Source organism: Rhinopithecus roxellana, chromosome 9, assembly GCF_007565055.1.
Source record: "Rhinopithecus roxellana isolate Shanxi Qingling chromosome 9, ASM756505v1, whole genome shotgun sequence".
NCBI lineage: Eukaryota > Metazoa > Chordata > Mammalia > Primates > Cercopithecidae > Rhinopithecus > Rhinopithecus roxellana.
In genome coordinates this window covers 70,282,004-70,302,150 of record NC_044557.1, presented here as the reverse complement: position 1 = coordinate 70,302,150, position 20,147 = coordinate 70,282,004, and the positions used below count along the sequence as shown (strand labels likewise).

Sequence of the window (20,147 nt, the reverse complement as noted above, 5' to 3'; positions counted from 1 at the left end):
ATATGAACTTGTGAACTACATGTCATGATTTATTTTGAAACACTGCATTGTACTTCTGTGAGTCCATTAAACCATATTTTATTCTTTTGCTAGCTCTTTCTAAGCAATTAACAACCTCTGTCTCTTGAACATGGGCAAAGTCTGACCTACAATTAAATGTGGACTGACTCACACGTTTCAAACCACATTAAGGCAATGCTCATTGATTTCCATAATCTCATTGCCCCTGAAGCTAAGCCTACTCATTCTTATGTGTTCCAGTCATTGAGAACATTTACGTCAATTTGACCTAGTTCTTTATTTCATGGAATTTTTAAAGATTAGATAGCTCCAGTGAAAACCAGGTAAATTTCATATCCCAAGATGATTTAGCTCCATGAAGATTTCTTTTCTTCTTCTTCTTATTTATTATTATTTTTTGAAACGGAGCCTTGCTCTGTTGCCCAGACAAGACTGGAGTGCAATGGCATCATCTGGGCTCACTGCAACCTCCGCCTCCGGGGTTCAAGCAATTCTCCTGCTTCAGCTTCCCAAGTAGCTGGGACTACAGGTGCGTGCCACACCCGGCTAATATTTTGTATTTTTAGTAGAGAAAGGGTTTCACCATGTTAGCCAGAATGGTCTTGTTCTCCTGACCTCATGATTTGCCTGCCTTGGCCTCCCAAAGTGTTGGGATTACAGGCATGAGTCACAGTGCCTGGTCCCATGTAGATTTCTTAACACAGTTCAGTTATCTGCTGGATACACTTCAGGATCTTATTCTTTTTTTTTTTTTTTTTTGGAAACCTCCTTCTTTATCTTGGACTTTTTAACATAACACACCATATCTATATGCACTCTGAGCTCTTAAAACTTCAGAAAGTTTACCTGCAAAAGGTGGTCCCAACAACGCAGAGATGCCATTAGCACAGATGATGATGCCTTAGGGATTTGCTAAATGTTCAATGCCAACCAAGTCTTCAGCCACTACAGGCATTAGGGAGAAATAACCGCTGGAAAACCCTATCAGTGCACAGATGACCACCAGGCCAGCATAAGTGTGCATCAATGGCAGAATTAAAAATACTGAGGTGCGGTGCGGTGGCTCACACCTGTAATCCCAGCACTTTGGGAAGACGAGGCGGGCGGATCACAAGATCAGATCAAGACCATCCTGGCTAACATGGTGAAACCCCGTCTCTACTAAACATACAAAAACAAAATTAGCTGGGTGAGGTGGCGGGCGCCTGTAGTCCCAGCTACTCAGGAGGCTGAGGTGGGAGAATGGCGTGAACCCCGGAATCAGAGCTTACAGTGAGCCGAGATCGTGCCACTGCACGGCAGCCTGGGCCACAGCACGAGACTCCGTCCCAAAAAAAAAAAAAAAAAAAAAAAAAAAAAAAAATCAAAAACAACAAAACAAAACAAAAATACTGAGGACAAGACTGAAGTTGACCAACAGGAAGTCATTCCAAACACTGATGCAAGGTAAGTCAGCTATGATGCCCAGGATCACTTTTCCAAAAATGTGAACTACTGCTAATTGAAGTCAGAGGGAAAACCTCGTTTGCTCCAATAAGTTACACAAACTGACGATTTCTGGGAGATGAGTAAAGGAGATGACAAAGCTGCTGTATGCAAACGAAGCCCAGAAAATAAAGGCTACAAACATTTGATTTGTAAATAGAGAGGCTGTCCCAAAATAGCCTGAGTACCAATCCTCAGAGCCATTCTTGACTCTCATGGTGAGCCAGCTGACATTCTTCAGAACCGGAGAGAGCCCATGATCCGGCCTGATCGGGGCACTCCTGGGCTTGCAGGTCACAGAGGGTCTCCTCGTTCCCAGACCCACCGTCCTTCTCTTCTGTTCTTCCCTGCTGTCCATTTGACATAACATATTCCGTGGAGTGCGCAGGCAGGATGCGCAGATCTTTCACTCCTGGGTCGTTTGGGTTTTTCCCAGGAGGGAGGGGCCTCATGAGGGTCCCACAAACACAGGTTTAAGGAAACCGCGCCTTGGATCAACATGGCATTCCTCCAGCCGTACTCTGCGCACAAGTACTTCAGTAGCACAGTCATTAGGAACATACCGAATCCGGTCCCCTTAGTGCTGAGGCCCTGGGCGAGGGCGCGTCTCTTCTGGAAATACCTGCCCACAATGACCACCGCTGACAGGTAGGCCATCCCGCTGCCCAGGCCAGCTGCCGCTCCAAAAGTAATGAAGAGATAATGCACGTTTGCAGCGTAGGCACTCAACACCCAGCCCAGGGAGTTGACGAGCCCTCCAATGATTGCAGTCCGGAGGCACCCACAGGTGTTAATGAACAAGCTGATGAAAGGGCGGCCCGAGGCTCGCTGGGCTGCGGACTCACTCGGCTCCACGCCTAGATCCTCAAACTTGCTTCTCTGCTTGGAGCCCCCTGAGCTGCTAGGTGTAGAGATTTTGTTGCAATGTCGCCTATCATCCTGGAGATGCGGGTGCCTGCGGCTCAGTTCTCCACCGGGCTCGGTGCGCTGGGTGAGGGGCTCCCCTGCTCTTCTGCCGCTCGCTGCCAGGCCAGGTGAGAGTTTGGTGGAGCTGAAAGTTCGACGCCTCACTCCAGGTGGGTTTAAAAAGGGAGCGTTTGGAGGCGCCCAAACCTAACCTGGGCTTCCTTCCAATCGGAGCAATTTCCAATCTTCCTGCTCGTTCATTCCTATACCAGCTAATTCTGGTTTGGCAGGAGGAAAAAAAAGTGCAGTCACCTCACATGCACACTCTTGTTGTCAGTTGTAGTTTATTGATTTGGCTGAGGTTCCCCTAAGGCATTGCATATTTATCACTGGAGGAAAGGTCCTGAAACTGAATCCAGAATGCAGGTGAGACTAGCAGTAGCCTCCATTTCTCTGAGATGGGAGAGAAGGGATGAAACAGACCCTCACTGCAATATTTTTGGCCAAAGAGGACTCAATGTAACTCAATGTCCCTTATTTTTTCTCTCTCTTTTAGAGACAAGGGTTTCACTGTGTTGCCAGGCTGGTCTTGAACACTTGGGTTCAAGTGATCCTCTGGCCTTGGCCTTCCAAAGTGCTGGGATCACAAGCCGAGCCACTGTGCCCGGCCAGTCCCTCATTCTTGGTCCCACTCTGGATTCCACCTCTCGCTGCTCTTTCTGCATGTTCATTACCTACCTTCATGGGCACCAGGCACAACTTTCATCTCAATGCCTCCCTACCTCATTCCCAGCAGGGAACACAACACAATGCTTTACCTTGAACAATTTTCTGTATTATTGAAGTGAATGCATGAGTTGATGACGCCTGTGCTGTTTTACCCCTCCTGAAGGTTTTGTAGTGGTTCTCTACTGCTGTTGTAATAAATTACCACAGTAATAGCAGAGGAAAACCACACAAATTCACTATTTTACAGTGCTGGAGGTTGGAAGTTTAAAATGGGTCATACTGGGCTAAGATCATGGTGTGGCACCTTCAAGGTTGTGTTCCTTCTTGTGGCTCTAGGAGAGAGCCACCAGTTTCTGCAGTCCACACACATTCCTCGGCTGGTGGCTCTTACTCCATCTTCAAAGCCAGCACTGCTGTGTCATTCTGTCTTCTTTCCATACTCACCTTGCCATGTCTCCTCTCCCAGGATATTATTCTTAAAACATCTATGTACTTCCCATTTATTATTTATTTACTGATTTTTGAGGCATTGTCTTACTCTGTTGCCCAGGCTGGAGTGCAGTAGTATGATCACAGCTCACTGCAACTCCTGCCTCCTGGGTTCAAGGGATCCTTCTACCTCAGCCTCCCAAGTAGCTGGGACCACAAGTGTACACTAACACACCTGGCTAATTTTTGTATTTTTGGTAGAGAGAGGGTTCACCATGTTGGTCAGGCTGGTCTTGAACTCCTGACCTTGAATGATTTGCCTGTCTCGGCCTCCCAAAGTGCTGGGATTACAGGCATGAGCCATGGCGTCTGGCCCCATTTGTGATTTCAATTATATTAGACTGATTATTTACCTGACTTGAGATTATTTTAAAATGGAATTCATTTTGAATTCACTATCACTCAGGGTACTAGCAAATTCTTACTAAATCTTATGTCTGTTAAAAGAAACATTTAATTTATAGTTAGGCACAGTTGGACGAGATCTAGTGTACTTTATAATTCTGTCCTCATATTAGGCACCTTGAGGTTGACTTAGGTGCCATACACACCAATTAACATTAAAATTTGTTTTTCCTCATAGATTCACTTACCCAGTAACTATACCACTTCTATAAAGCTCAGTTTCCACCTATATATGCTGTGCAGGTATGTGATTAGATGTAATTCACATTAAAACCCATGGTTGGTTTCTGGCATGGGTGCTGAGTTTTCTTCATTTCTCCAGAAATCCTCATTAGTAGTTTCCAGATATGCTTTAAAGAGGAATGGGTTTTCTTTCCATGTCCTATAATTATTTGTAGCTGGGGAAATTTGGGTCATTTAAGTCACAATGACAGCCATGATCATAGTAGCTTATAAGGAATAGGATTAGGGATCCATACCAGAAAAGTTAGCTTTTTGTCAAGTAAAATTTCTTAATATCAAGTAATTTGGAGGCATAAAATTATATTTTTCTTGGGCTCTGAAGCATTACCTCTTTTTGTATAATTAAGCTATTACATGTCCTCTGTATGGTGAAAGGAAATTTTCATTTTTACTTAATATTTTTGATGAATCAAAAGTCATGAGTCCTTGATTTAGTTTAATCAATAAGAAATTTTATGTGTTTGATTATTGTTTTTTCTGAAAGTTTTGTTTCAATTTTTATGAGGTTTTTTTTTGTATAAATGTACAAAATAAGTAAGCTTCACTTTTACTTTCTTCACTTGGGCTTCAACAAAGAAATGTTCAAGTCTTATAGAGTAGTACCTCCATGGTTATGAAAAAATATACCTGGAGTGGGGGGGGAATTATAGATCAAATTTATTTCCTTTGCTTAATTTTTTTATATTCCTTGGTCGTATCTGGTAGGAGGCAAGTGACTACAGAGATAGCATCATATAGGAAGGATCTGTAAGACAGGCCACCAAAGAAAGGTTCTATTAATAGACTCAAACCTGCTAACATTTTAGAGTGGGGAGAATTTTAATCCATTCCATAGTCCCATTACATCCATTGCTTGAAGGTGAGAACAAATAAAAGTTTCATTTTATATATATTCATATTATGAACCCATTCATAGACAATAGTAGTTGTGAAGTTTATTTCCTAAGCACATATATTGGGATCAGAGATTCTGTATATTTGAACAACATTCTGCACAAGACTACACATTGTTGATACTGCCTTGCTGCCTTAACTAGAAAAGTGTTCCTATAACCTGAATGAGAATAATATATATGTATACATTTATTTTTATGTGGAAGGCCTAATATGTCCCAACAATGGACATACAAGTGTTGTTATATGTATGAAAAGATAATCTCACTCATAATGAGAGAAATGTATTACAGCCAATCTGAGATCCTAATTTTTAATATATAAGACTAGTGATATCAAAACTTTTAATAACATTATGTTAAAGATGGAAGGAATACAAATTCTTACAACTTCCATGGAATGTAATTTGGCAATGGTTATCAAAATGACAGTGCATTTGTACTACGGCCCACATTTCCCTTTCTAGGAATTTATTTTACAGATGTACTATGTAAAATGATGTATATAGAAGAATATTCATTGAAGCATTATAACTGTAATAACAAAAGACCAGGCCAGGTGCAGTGGCTCATGACTGTAATCCCAACATTTTGGGAGGCCGAGGCCAGTGGATCACCTGAGGTCAAGAGTTTGAGACTAGCCTGGCTGACATGGTGAAACCCTGTCTCTACTGAAAATACCAAAACTAGCCAAGCGTGGTGGCAGGCGCCTGTAATCCCAGCTCCTCGGGGGGCTGAGGCAGGAGAATCACTTGAACCCAGGAGGCGGAGATTGCAGTCAGCTGAGATTGCACCATCGCACTCCTACCTGGGGCACAAGAACGAGACTTTGTTTCAAAACAAACAAACAAGCAAACAAAAAGAAAACAAAAGCAACTTAAATATCAATCAATATGAAAGAAATTAAATATAGAAAAGTACATTCATACAGTAGCACCATGAGCAGTCATTTAAAAATAATAGAGATACTTTTTATGTATTGAATTGGAATGTTTTTTAAGATACATATGTTGTCAAAGCAAGGTGCTGAACAGTGTGTGTAATATACTACTATTTATGCAAAAAAGGCAAGAATAATGAGTGTTTGCTTGTATAACACAAGTATAGTGTTAAGCATAACAAATCTCTGGTGGAATACGTGAGAAACTGATAAGGGTGGTGTCCCTGAAGAAAAGTAAATCAGTGACTGGGGAACAAACAGGGATAGAAGGATGCATTTTCATTATCTGTTCTTTTATTTGTTTTGAATTTTAAAATGTATGAATAAATTACCTACTCAAAAATTAAACACAGGAAAATAAAGACAAGAATTTATTTTCCTGATCAGTGATCTCATTCTGTTAAGATTTAAAATATCATCCTCATATTAGACACTATTTCAGATCCAGAACAATTGCAGTTGGCACAAACTCATTTAGCTTCCAACCGTCCACAGTGAATATGCAGGAACCGTCTTCATATTCAACTAGTTGGTGATTTAAGAGCTAGTAAGTTGGATGGATTACCCAGTTCCTCTCACTCGCAAACCCCATCTGTGATTTCAATCCCTTCTTCTCAGTCATGGTACAGTTTCCTATTTATAATTGTGGTGAGGTGGGGATAATTCCAGAAGTTTCTGTTTCCTGTCCTATTATCAACCCTGCTTGGTATCTGCATTTCAAATTCAAGCCACAGCTCCTCCTTTCTGCCATGTTACTCTAAATACACACTAGAGCGGAGGTAAATTTACCCTAGGGGATATCTTTAGTCCTCTAACAACAAAAAATATATCACAATTCATACACTGGATCCTTGCTTGTCCAACTCTGTTGTTGGTCCAAGAAACCCCCCTTATGACCATGGAGTTAGTGCTTCCTCTGAACCTACATCTGAAAGCCCCTAAGATGATTATATTTATATATTTTCCCCAAAATACCAGGGCTCAGGCATAGGACCACCTTTCTGGAAAGACTTGATATTGTATATGGAGAGAATATACATATTTATTCTTCTTCTTAGACTGGGCTATTTATCCTTCCCCTTAGACCAATGAGTCCAGAGAGGATAAATTGAAATTAGTTTTCCTTAGCATTACCCCTTAAAGTTGTAAAGGAGTACTAATACGTCAATTATTAAACCATTTTTCTCTTTGCTAGTTATACATACATGTGGTATAGAAGAATATATAATGTGAAGCTTTAATTCAGGCTCATGAAGCACATTCGTAACCCATACCAGGTACACAAGAATTCTGTGGATTTTCCCTTTATTTTAATATAGATATGATACTTTCAAATTCTGCCCACTTAAAACTTTCCATAGACTTATTCCAATGGAACGAGAAGGAAGTATCCTATTCTTGCCTGACTGATTCCTTTAGCCAGCATTATTTGTAAATCTCTGACAGGAGCTAGTTCACAAAAGCACAGTGCATTTGTTTCACACATTGCTACTCCACGTCTGAGCTTTGCCTGTGTGTCGGCTGCTCAGTGGGTGGGTGGGGCAGGTCAGCTTGGATATTGCTGTTCTTTTTATTTTATTTTATAACTTTAAGTTCTGGGATACATGTGCAGAATGTGCAGGTTTGTTACATAGGTATACATGTGTCACGGTGGTTTGCTGCACCTATCAACCTGTCATCTAGGTTTTAAGCCCCGCATGCATTAGGTTTTGGTCCTACTGCTCTCCCTCCCCTTGCCCCCCACCCCCAGACAGGCCCTAGTGTGTGATGTTCCCCTTCCTCTGTCCATGTGTTCTCATTGTTCAACTCCCACTTATGAGTGAGAATAGGCAGTGTTTGGTTTTCTGTTCCCGTGTTAGTTTGCTGAGAACGATGGTTTCCAGCTTCATCGGATATTGCTGTTCTTAATGCATGCAGTTGGCCCCTTGTTCTCAGAGACAAATGCATTTTCAAGTTTCCACTGTTTTTTTATTTTTCCTTATTAAACTCAGCTACTGGAGTTACAATTTCCCGTCTACTTGAATTGTTTTACTTATATCAGAGTACTCTTTAGAAACCTTCCCTATTATCTTGTTGTTGGCCCTATCATTGAAGTTAATAATCCTGCAACCTCAAAAACATCTTTCGCCTATGTGGACAGAGGGAGGAGAGGAACCCAGAGGAGATCTGCTTAGCTGTCCATGCATTCCCTTGGCCTCTCTATCACAGCACTCCTTTAAGGTAACTGCTGCCATTTAGTCATATTCCTTCACTGTCCATGAGTCTTTTTTCTCACTAAGTTTTCTGCTTACACCTTAGTGTTTATACTGTTTGTCCTTGACTATGGCTTGCTTTCCTGTTCAGTTTCAGCAAGTTTGACCTTGGCCATAATTAAATGGAAGACAAGTACACAGAAGGATGTGTCCTGTTCCCACCAGTCTCTGAGGCATAAACTGTGGTAGGAAATACAGGCATAAATTCTGAAAATCCATAAAGTTTTCAGTAGAATCATGTCAGTTCTCTTTTTCTCTTTCTCTTTGTCACAGGCTGGAATGCTGTGGAATGGTCATGGCTCACTGCAGTCTTAACCTCCCAGACTCAAGTGATCCTCCCCCGTCAGCCTCCTGAGTAGTGAGTAGCTGAGATCACAGGTGCATGCCATCGTATCCTGCTAATTTTGTTGCTGTCGTTGAGACAGGGGTCTTACTATTTTGCCTAAGCTGGTCTCAAACTCCTGGGCTCAAGTGATCCTCCTGGCTTGGCCTCCTAAAGTGCTGGGATTACAGGCATGAGCCACTGTACCCAGCCAATCATTTACAGTTTGTTTCTTTCCCCAAATATTAGATTGAGGTCCCTGAGTTTGGGAATATTTTGAAATATATCTTTATTCCTAGCATGTCGCTCAGTGCTTGACACAGCAGGGACTTAGTAAATGTTTACAGAGGAATGAATTTGTTTCCTTTATTCTTTCTATTCATATACTTGTTAGGCCAGCATGATTTCTCTTCAGAAATCAGGTTGTCTTAGGTTAGAAAGTGTAATGTGTACAGTGGCCCAGCCTCTGAAATGACTCATTGGCTGTAATTTCCATAGTTTCCTGTGGGACTCTTCTCAGGTTCAAGGTCTCATTGGTAAACTCTCATCCTCCAGCATCATTGTACTCATAAAAAAAGGCTTTTCCATTTTGGCTAACAGTTCAACAATTTCATCCTTGGGTTAATTTAAAAATTTCTGTAACTACCACCTGGTCTCACAGATCTAATACATTTAGTTAGCTTATATTTTTCACAATGCCTGAACATTTGCCAGTGTTTGCTCAAGTACATTCAACCTGTACACTTCGAAAGCCAATTTGGGAGTGTGAAACTTTTAATAAGTTTCTCTTTAAAAATGTTGACAGATAATTTATTTGTTCTCTCTGCTATCTGTTCTTTTTCTTTAATATGCCCTGTGTATCATGATCATCAAAGTGATTGCTCTCTGTATTTAAATAAATACTTTTCACATTAGGAACAAAGGCCTTGTAATCTTCATCTTTATATGCCACGCCTGCTATTTTCCTTTTCTTTTTCTTTTTTTTTTTTTCGAGACAGAGTCTTGCTGTGTTGCCCAGGCTGGAGTGCAGTGGCATAATCTGACTCACTGTAACCTCCCCGTCCTGGGCTCAAGCAATCGTCCCACCTTAGCCTCCCGAGTACCTGGGACTACAGAGGAGTGCCACTATACCTGGTAAATTTTGTATTTTTGTAGAGATAGGGTTTTGCCATGTGGCCTAGGCTGGTCTTGAACTTCTAGGCTCAAGCGATCCACCTGCCTCAGCCTCGGCTACCTGCTACATTCTAATGTGCTAAAATTCTTTTTACTTTGCCTATATTGATACTTTTTGAAAAAATAAAAGGGAATCTATTCAGGATAGTTCCTTTTAATTTTCCAGCTAAGGATGCCAGGTTTTTCTTGTTTAAATATCTAATAATCTTGATAGTATATTTAATCTCAAGGTTTTAATCAGCTATCTTGAGGAACTTTCTAGAATCTGTGTAGATTAATGGATTTTATATCGTTTCCATAAAAATATCCAAACTTTATTTCCTCATTCATTAAAAAATGCCTACTTACAGAAAAATATATTAATATAGTATAATGGATTTCAGCAAGACTTGTGACAAGATGTTTGATGGTATAAATACACTCAAATACAGCAGCATTGGGATAGGTGATTATATAAGCAGATAAGTTTGAGGAGTTGGAAAAAAAAATCCCTAAGTGCTTTGAACATAGCACACATGAAATAATTGAAGGATTGAGTCATCTTTAAGGAAAGCATCCGGAGTCAGGACACAGGGCTCTGCAACTGACACTGTACTAATCAAACAAGAGTTTGGGTAACTAATGTAATCTTGGGTCTCACAAATGATAACATAAAAATAAAAAGAATCAGACCATGTTCTTATCATATCTATAGAGTACCCTTCCTTCTGGATGCCAGTACATATTTTTTCTAATTTAAGAAAGACACTGTCAAAGCATAGTATGTTAGGGTACACATTACTAAATGACAACTACTTTGAAAACGAGATGAAGTGGCCTAAGTGAGAACATGGACAATAACTTCAAATATTTGTGTGATATTACATGACATAGGGATTTATCTAACTTAACTCTGGAAAAAATACATAGGGTCAATAATTAGAATTTAAGAGGCTGCCAGGTTCAGTTCCATATAAAAAGTGTTTTAAAGAGTATTCCAACAAAATAGTGATTTAGCTTTGTGAGATAGTAAGCTCCCTGCCATTAAAGCAGACACTGAATAAAGCTTGTCAGAAATTCCATCCAGTTGGAAGTTAAAATAAATTCATCATTTTCCCCTCCAAATTAAAGATAGCATGATTTTGATGCTTCCTTTTTGATGTATTCCATTTTCCACTACTAAGGAGGTAAGGCTGATGTGAAGTACTGCACTCACTTTCAAAATTCATTCACAGGAACTCCCCACACTTACCTGACACAGCAATACCAATCACAGAGATGGCTGGGAGCTAATACTCCCTGGACTCTTGTCTTTAGAGGAAATGTTAATGAACATAGCACATCCGCAAGGACCTGAACCTGAACCTGAACCTGTGAGAAGGCTGCTGGTTGCCTTCTTTCTTAATCAGCAGATGCAAACATCTACTGCTGGAGGGCCATGTTTTACAACTGATATTTCTAGGGAAGCTGAGGCAGACACTTCTGGTTTGCTGACCCACCTCTATTTCAACACTCTGCTCCCCGACGGCCCTCTGGGTTCTCATGAAATAGAAGCAGAGTCCTGTGCTAAGGTTCCGGGGAAAGCCTTTGCTTTCCTGATGCAGGCATTGCCACTTCCTCCTTCTAAAGTACTTAGTCATGAAAGCTGATGATGGAGCTGCAGCGGCTAATGTACAGCCAGGCATGAGCAAAAGCCCCTGTGGAACTGAAAGACATCGGCACTGACAACAACTGCCTTGCAAACACTCAGCGCCCGTTTGTTTAATCATCTCTGCTCAGACATTTCTGTTGCCAGCAGCTGAAAACTTTTCTGACAGACAGTGATCCTTCATGATTTTCCCCCTTGGGAATGTAATATTTCTAGTCATATGACTGCTTAAGCATCTTGTACAACTAGTTCCTTAAAGCCATCCTGATTTGTAACTGAGAGGTCTGAGGAACATACTGAATGTTTATGGGAATCATAGAATCTTAGTGGTCGGAAAGAATCTTCAGAGTTCATCAATTTTTAAAAAAATCTCGGAAGTATAGTAATTGTCTTCTATTAAGAACCCAAATAAATGTTGTCTTAGTCCATTTGGGCTATTATGGCAGAAAACCACAATCTAGGTAGCTTATAAACTACAGAAACTTATTTCTCACCCTTCTGGAGGCTGGGAAGTCCATGATGATCAAGACAACAGAAAATTCAGTGTTTATAAAGGACCAATTTTTGGTTTATAGACACAGACTCTGTCCTTACATGGTGTAAGAAGAAAGTGAGCTCTCCTAGGCTCCTTTTGTAAGGGCACTAACCACATTCATGAGGCCCCTGCCTTCATGACCTAATGCCCTCTAAAGCCTCATCTCCTAACACCAGCACCTCGAGGCTTAGAATTTCAACCTGTGAATTTTGGGGGCACACAAACTTTCAGACTGTAGCAAATAGTCATTTATTTATTCATACAGTAATTCAAAAAATATTGGTTGAGTGGCTACTAGATTGAATGCCTTCACTAAAGGATCTCAATACCATATCAAGGTAGCCTTTGAATAGCTCTGATTGATAAAAATTCTTTTATGAGCCAAAATATTTTTGATTTTATATGGAATATCTTTTTTAAAAATTATATATTGGTTTTATAGAGTGTATAATTTCTGAAATCGTTATTACTATATATATATATATATATATATATATATTTTTTTTTTTTTTTTTTTTTTTTTTTTTTTTTTTTTTTTTGAGACAGAGTTTTGCTCTTGTTGCCCAGGACAGAGTGCAACGGTGAGATCTTGGCTCACTGCAACCTCCACCTCCCAGGTTCAAGCGATTCTCCTGCCTTAGCCTCCCGAGTAGCTAAGACTACAGGCATGTGCCACCATGCCCAGCTAATTTTGTATTTTTAGTAGAGATGGGGTTTCTCCATGTTGGTCAAACTGTTCTCGAACTCCCGACCTCAGGTAATCTGCCCACCTCAGCCTCCCAAAGTATTGGGAGTTATTACTATAAGTTACAGAAAAACACAACTTGTTACACTGGAAACAGTTCATAGAGTTTGTTGGCACTGTCTCTTACTAGTTGTGAGAATTTGGGCAAGTTATTTGGACTGGTGTTTCTCTGTTTGCTCCTCCGAACTCCCTCACCCTCTCTGTCCACTCTTTGTGCTAAATTTTCATTATGCATCAACTGGACTCCCTTGCCTGCTGTCATTGGGGAGCATTGGTTAGTGGAGGCATCTGCAGGAGATTGGAGGATGGGAGGAGAGGGAGAAGAGGGGTGAGGGTATTTGCTCTTGCAGTAGACTTTCTTATTCTCTGTTGGTTCTGTCAGTGGCTGCATCCTTCTGCAGCCTTCCTTAAGATGTCGTTTCTTCTCTCAAACTTTCCTGTGGCTATAGTAACATATATCTCTCCCCTTTCTCCTTTGGGCCTAGATGTGGTAGTGGCTCCCTGTGGTTGTACATTGTGGTTGACATTACTGTATTTTCTTTTCATGTTGCACTTCCCCAATAAGTTTCCTTTTTCCTAATTTCTATCCTTAAATATTGCTCCTTTTGAACATGTCATCTGTTTCTTGTTGCGTCCCCAGTTGCTGCATTATTAAGTCTCTGTGCCTCAGTTTACTCATGTACATGAGGATACTAATAGCCACATCAAAGAGATCCTGTGAATCATTAAATGAGATTAGCTCTGAAATACAGCACAATGTCTGGCACATAGTAAGTGTTCCATAAACATAGGACTATATAAATATTAATCAGCATAGTAAAGAGTACGTCAAGAGCATCTTGCCATTTGTACATACTGGCAGAAACTATTTAAATATGAATATAGCCTAACACGTAGGAGTAGAGAGAACATACAGTAATATTAATGGCTGCGAGTGTAAGAAGAAGCATTGCTTCTCTTAAGATTCTCACTCTCCCCTATCAAGTCCATCTATCTTTTTCTCCCTGGGTGTCTGCTCATTCAAGGATGAGTACTAGGTAATGCTTCACTAGCTGAAAGCAGTGCCACCTTCATTCATTTTATCACCAATTACCTGACTAAATGCAATTTAAAACACATAGCACTACATATATATATATATATATATATATATATATATATATATATATATGCCTTTTCCTGATTTTTGAAAAGCTGAATGAAATGTTTATTTGTTTGTACACATTTTAACATGAAGAAAATCCTATGCACATTCTTGCCAATGTGTAAATTCTTCCCTTAGAATTTGCACATACATCTCTGTATCACTTATGAAATTGTTTCATAGTTAGTTGCTTTCCTATTGCTCTTCTCTGTGTAACTTTTAAACCCACATCACCTTGTAGATTGCCTTTCACACAGTAAGCACTCAATAAATGCTTGCTGAAAGAATGGCACATATAATAAGTCAGTAGGAACTCTTGGTTTTATTTAGGATCCAAAGTAAGACACAGATGGCTCGGCAGATGGCATGTGAGGTCATGCAGTGCCCTCCCAGGGAGCCTGAAATTATTCACCAAAAGCCATTGCGTCACCACTGTGACCAGCTTGAGAACTCCTGTGAATCTGAGCAGACACATTAGCTAGCAATAGAATGATTAATAAGGGAGAATTCTACATCGGACTCCCTGTTGAGAAAAGACAATATACAGAACTGAGAGAAATAATGGCCTGAGGACACCAGCATTGGTCAATGACAGACATATCTTAAGTTGAACCATGATCAGGGTCAAGTACACAAGAAATGATGTAGCATTTTTTTCCTATTAACTGAGATCTTTTGGAGTTAGATGTTGAACATGTTAAAGGAATGGACAAACAAGAAAAGGTAGTTATGATGGATTTAAAGTCATGGTTGAAAACATACCAGCAAATAAATCCAAGGTCTAATGGGAATTGCTTCACTGAGATCACATTGATTTATATTTACTGCAGTCATTATTCAAAAGATATGCAGCAACTCAAGCGATGTAGCCACTTCATACTTCCTGACTGATTTGTCATGGTGCAAAGGAAATACATTTGTAGTTTTAACCTTCCAAACCTTTATTTCTGATGCAAAGAAAACCTCAATATCGAACGCTTTACAGTGCATGGAACATGACATATTTCTTTGTGTTGGGCTGCTGTATCACTGCCTAAAATGCTCTCCTCTTCTCTTTGTCTATCTAAATCCTGAATGAGAAGTCTTCCATGGCTACACTAAAACCAGCATAATTGCTCCTTCTATGTATTTTTGTGAAAATACCTTTGCACATTAGATTTTGTCAGTAGCCTGAGTAAATGACATCATCTGGAAACTCACATATAGCTAGCTAAAATTGTTTTGATATAGTCTAGTCAATATGTGGTTTCTCTAGTCTTTCATTATTTTTTTGCTAGTATTCATGACAGTAGTGGAGGTGCCAAGAGGTTCCTTGGCTCTATTTTACTCTCCCCATTCCCAGTATGAGGCATATACCTTCTGGTGGCTGCTTTGGTGTGCTGTACAGAACATGACATGAAGAACTTACTCACCTAGGTTTTTTGAGTAATGGCAGGCAGCATCAGCTGTCAACCTCATTTGGAGGTGGTCTCAGCTGAAGATAGCACCCTTAGCAAATTTGGTGGGGAGACAGTTTTTCTACCCATCTGAGGCTGCTGTGAAGGGTTATTATTTCCTTGGGACTTCCCTTGGAGTTGGCTGAGGCTTTAGGTGTGGCTTCAGTATTGCTCCACTTTTTCCTCCGCCCAATCTGCTTTCTTTCTACAGGTACTGACTCCAAGAGCACTTCCTAAACCTCCTGAAGGCAAATTTCTGTCTGAGAATCTGCTTCTCAGGGAGTCCAATTCATGAGAGGTGGTGGCAGTAGTGGACCAAGAGAGCACACACACGGATAGCATTTGGAGCCAGATCACAAAGCTGCCTGACAGGCAGTAAGGACCCCATCATTGGTAGTAGGTACGGCACAGAAAGCCCCGGCACAAGATAACAAACAGTATAAACTGCAGAGAACAGGGATGACAGACAGAAGGAAATGCACTGGATGGTATGATGTTTCCAGTGTTTGAACAATATGGGAAAAACAGTAACTGTAAGGAGAATAGAGTTGGGTGGCTCTTGTTAAGCTTGATTGATGCTCTGGAAAAATACCACAAAAAGATGAATTATAGCCTTCGTTCAAAAGCTAAGCTTGAAAGCCAGAGGGCCTCCTTTGTAGCATAAAAGAGACTAATCTCCTGCAGCAGGAGGGGAGAGAAACTGAGGGCCAGGCCCAGGATCAAAGAATAGTTGAACCCCACAAAATGTCTAAATCCTAACATGGCAGGTCTGCTATGCCAAGATGAGGACTCTGATTGAAATAAACTGGGAACTTGACCCTAAAAATCTTGATTCCCTAGATCCTCTTGAGTCCTCTGAACTTTCAAAAAGGCTTACTTTTCCTAACTTTTCTAATGTTTCCTAGCTATTAACTACTTTCCTAACTTTTCCTATGTAGGTACCTCCCTTGATTTGAGAATGATGCGGAGGCCTCGCCCTCCCAAGACGATATAGGTTCACTCATTTCCCTGGGATCTACCCTCAACTCCCTTCTCTCCACCAGCACAACAACTAGGGCTGAGTTATAACCTCATCTAGTAATATGCTGGGCTTGACAAGTAAGGAACGATCCTGCTATCGTGTGCCTGGAGGAGTTGGGAGGTTCATATGGTCTTGGATCTGGGAGGTGCTTGATCAGGTTGGGCATGACATAATGGTTGGATAGAGGAGAATATATTTAAATCTCGCTTAGGATGTGTGACTTAACACCCTGAGAAAGACTTGGGGAGATGGTGAGGATAAGCAGAAAGTGATAGATGACACATAGGGAAGAAATGCCAGAATTTCCTTGACATATAGTGTAAGAAGAGATTAAAAGGCTCAGAGATGTGAACATGGTAGGATGAATGCCCTATGAATATATTATGCAAGGCTAGAAGTTCCATCAGGTGATTATGTGCCATAGAAAAGCCCAGAGGATACGTCCCTCACCAAAGTGATGGAGAATGTACTTGGCAAGTGATATCAACATCAGTACAGCATTCAAGGTGGCCATCCTCAGTAGGCTAGGGCTAATGGCGAGACTTGCCAGTAAAAAACTGGCTCACTATTGCAGTGGGGATGCAAAGACCCATGAGACAACAGAGTCCATTGGCAGCACTTAATGTAAAGTCAGGTAGACACATTTTAATGAATGGCAAATTTGGAAAGGGGACAAGGTGTGGCCTGACTCTCAGAGAGTTATGAAAATAGTTGACAGGACTTGGTGTCCTTAGTCAACTGGTAACTAGTAAAAGTACTACTAAAACCGTGTAATTTAAAGGCATCATGAATGAATGATTGGGCAGTTGAGGGCAGTTGCCCTCCACAAAAGTTACAATCTCATGCATAGATCTGAGGTAGTGTTAGACCTGAGATCTACTGACTGAATCAAAGGCCTGACCCCAGGAAGAAGGACCTTGAAAAACCATAGCAAGTGCACGTGTTGTGATTCCTGCAGGTTTTCCCTTGTCCATAGCTTTAAACCACCAAGTTTTGGAATGGATGGTTATACTGGAATTGTCATCAGATACAGCTACTCTGATCATTTTGTGCCTGAGCCCACCAAGCAAACACTGGGGCAACTGGTGAAGGATCCAGAGTGATTCAACTTTCTCCTAATTATGAAACACCTTTTCCAGAGTGGAGGCTTTTGGTGAGAATTCATGTGATACATACCCATCTTCATAGGCTGGATGTACTTATAACTTTTTCCCAAACTTTGTCAGAAATCCTCTCTCTTTCCCTACTCCCATCCCCCAAATTCCTGACCATCAAGTCAAACCATTAGATCTTCACAGATTGGTATAGATCTTGATTTTAGGCTACCTCTTTAGAGGCAAAGAGGACAGTGACATCTACTGTCCAAGGTTTTGTCAACTGATTAGACTTTCTTTATCCACTGCTTTTTAAGTCAGAGGATGTGACTCGGGAGCAGTCCACTTCCAACTGACAGTAGCACGCTGAGCAGAGTCATTCATGAACCACATAGCTATGGGTGGAGGAGGAGATGATGTGCCAGGACTATGGACATGGGTCCATGCCTTGAGACAAGGATTTGAGGTTTGAGTGTCTCATCTGCCCTTTCAGCTGACAAGTGCTATTAAAAGCCCTCACCTTATCTTGTCCTGAAGCCATTCAATACCTTATTTGGCCTTGCTGATATGAACCCCCAAAATATTGCCTTTGGTGTGTAGTTCATTCATTCCAAGGGAACTTGGATGGTAATTTCATTAGCTGTTTTGTCATGGTAGGCCATGGGCTACCAATTTCCTATTCTTTAGATGCTCCCTATCCCTCAGATTTCCTGAAGGTTCTGTGCTACAGCCACTCCTAGTACCATTTTCTATAAAGTCAGAGTTTTTCCCTACCAGCAACCGAAGCTGACTTTGGCTGAATTAAGCTGAAAAATGATGTATTGAACAAATATTGGATAACTTGAAGAATTTTGGCAAAGATAAGGAAGCACCTGGAGAATGGGCAAGTTTAAAAGGTAACTGCACAACCAAAAATAGAAAAGCAAAACAAACAAACAAAATTAGTTCTGAGAAGCAGTCCAGTGAGATGACTAGTAATGCCACCACCAGACAAGAATGCTGCAGCTTGCACCCACGCTATCATGGGCTCTGCCTGTCACCATGGCAACACTGCCAATCCTGCCTCTGGATACTTGATGCTGGTGCTGCTGCTTTTGCAACAGAAATAATTCCCTGGAGTCACTGCTTTTTTACATTATTAGCTCCAGACTCCAGGTCCATGGCAGGTGCATTTGGTTAACTGAGCCTATATCCACATCTGCACAGTAGCTGTCTCGGGGGCTTGGAAAACAATGAACTGGCCTTTGTGGGCTTTTTTAGTGAAAGATGTGCTCTGATTCCTACCAAAACTCAGGTTCAGAAAATTTCCCAAACATAGAAAAGAGGTTCAGATGTTCGACAAGGAAGAAAAAAAGGCAGATGTCCTCGACATAAGATCTCTCTGATCTTTCTATCCCTGGCCTAGTTTCCTTACCGTATTGTATTATACATTCATCTTCTTCAAGAATCCATTTGTTTTGTAAGATTTGAAATAATCCACTTCCTAAACTTAAACATGTTAGCCTCTAGCCTGAACTTCTAACATGTTCTGAAGAATAATAAAGCTGAATAAATAAGAAATTGCATTTGTGTTCAGGTGAAGGCGTTTGTACAAGGGGAACTCCAAGTTAAATACATTTGCTTTGAGTATGAGAGTTATGTGAAGTCAGTAACTAAAGTCCACAGTCAGTTCTACAGAGTTGGAAATTGGCACTGTATTGTCTAAATGAAAATGAGTTACGAAGAAGACTTGTGTTATAGCCATTAGAAATGAAGTCAACAAATTTAGATTAATAAAACTGTGGGGATATTTTTAAGATATTAGAAACTGAACTTAAGGTTTTTCATAAAAGAGTCAGTCATAATGAATAAAACATTTTTACTTTTTCTGAGACAACTTCAATTGAGATGGTGAAATGTAATTTAGCCTATGGCCTCCTTTTCATGCACAGAACTTACTAAATATGGAGAAGAGGCGAAAACTCAAATATATACTTCATGAAAGACAGGAAAGGCAGGTCATTTTACATGTGGCTGATGGCATGGGTGGTTAACAGAAAGGTGCCACATATGTATCTAAAAAAACCTTCTTTACCTTTCCATTCTACCTTAAGCTGCTGGGTCAACAGAGGCTGTAATCAGGAAATTTTCTTGAGTGGATATAAAAAGTGTGCAGCGGGGTGTCAGCCAAATCTGAAAAGGTCATAGTGCACTTCAGAATCTTTGTAAGAATTGTGTAATAGGTCTGAAATGTAGAAATTATGCAAGTGGATCATTGATGTGCATGACACTATTTAGACTTTCAGAAACCATAGAGTTTCTATGATTGTTTTCCCAAGGCCTACTCATGCAGCCCTTACTGAGCCATCTCCCAATCATATGTTTTTAGGTTTATGTATTGTCTATTCTGAGATTCTGTCTGTCTATCTATCTATCTATCTATCTATCTATCTATCTATCTATCTATCTATCTATCTATCTATCTAATCTAGTTAGCTATCCATCTATCTATCTATATAACAGATCTATTTTTTATTGAAGAGAAATGAGACCACAAACACAAAAAGACAGAGGAATATAAGAAACTTTTAGGTAACATTTTCCAACTTCAATAACAATCAATTTGTGGTCACTTCCGCCAATCCCATGCTATTTTGAAGCAAATGCCTGGCAATATAATTGGATCTGAACATATTGTATTCAATATC

At 40.5% G+C, this 20,147-nt stretch overlaps 1 pseudogene; it reads right to left on the bottom strand.

The window, feature by feature from the left end:
* Positions 1 to 748: 748 nt before the first annotated feature.
* On the bottom strand, positions 749 to 2,673 carry LOC104666663 (annotated as a pseudogene).
* Positions 2,674 to 20,147: the final 17,474 nt, after the last annotated feature.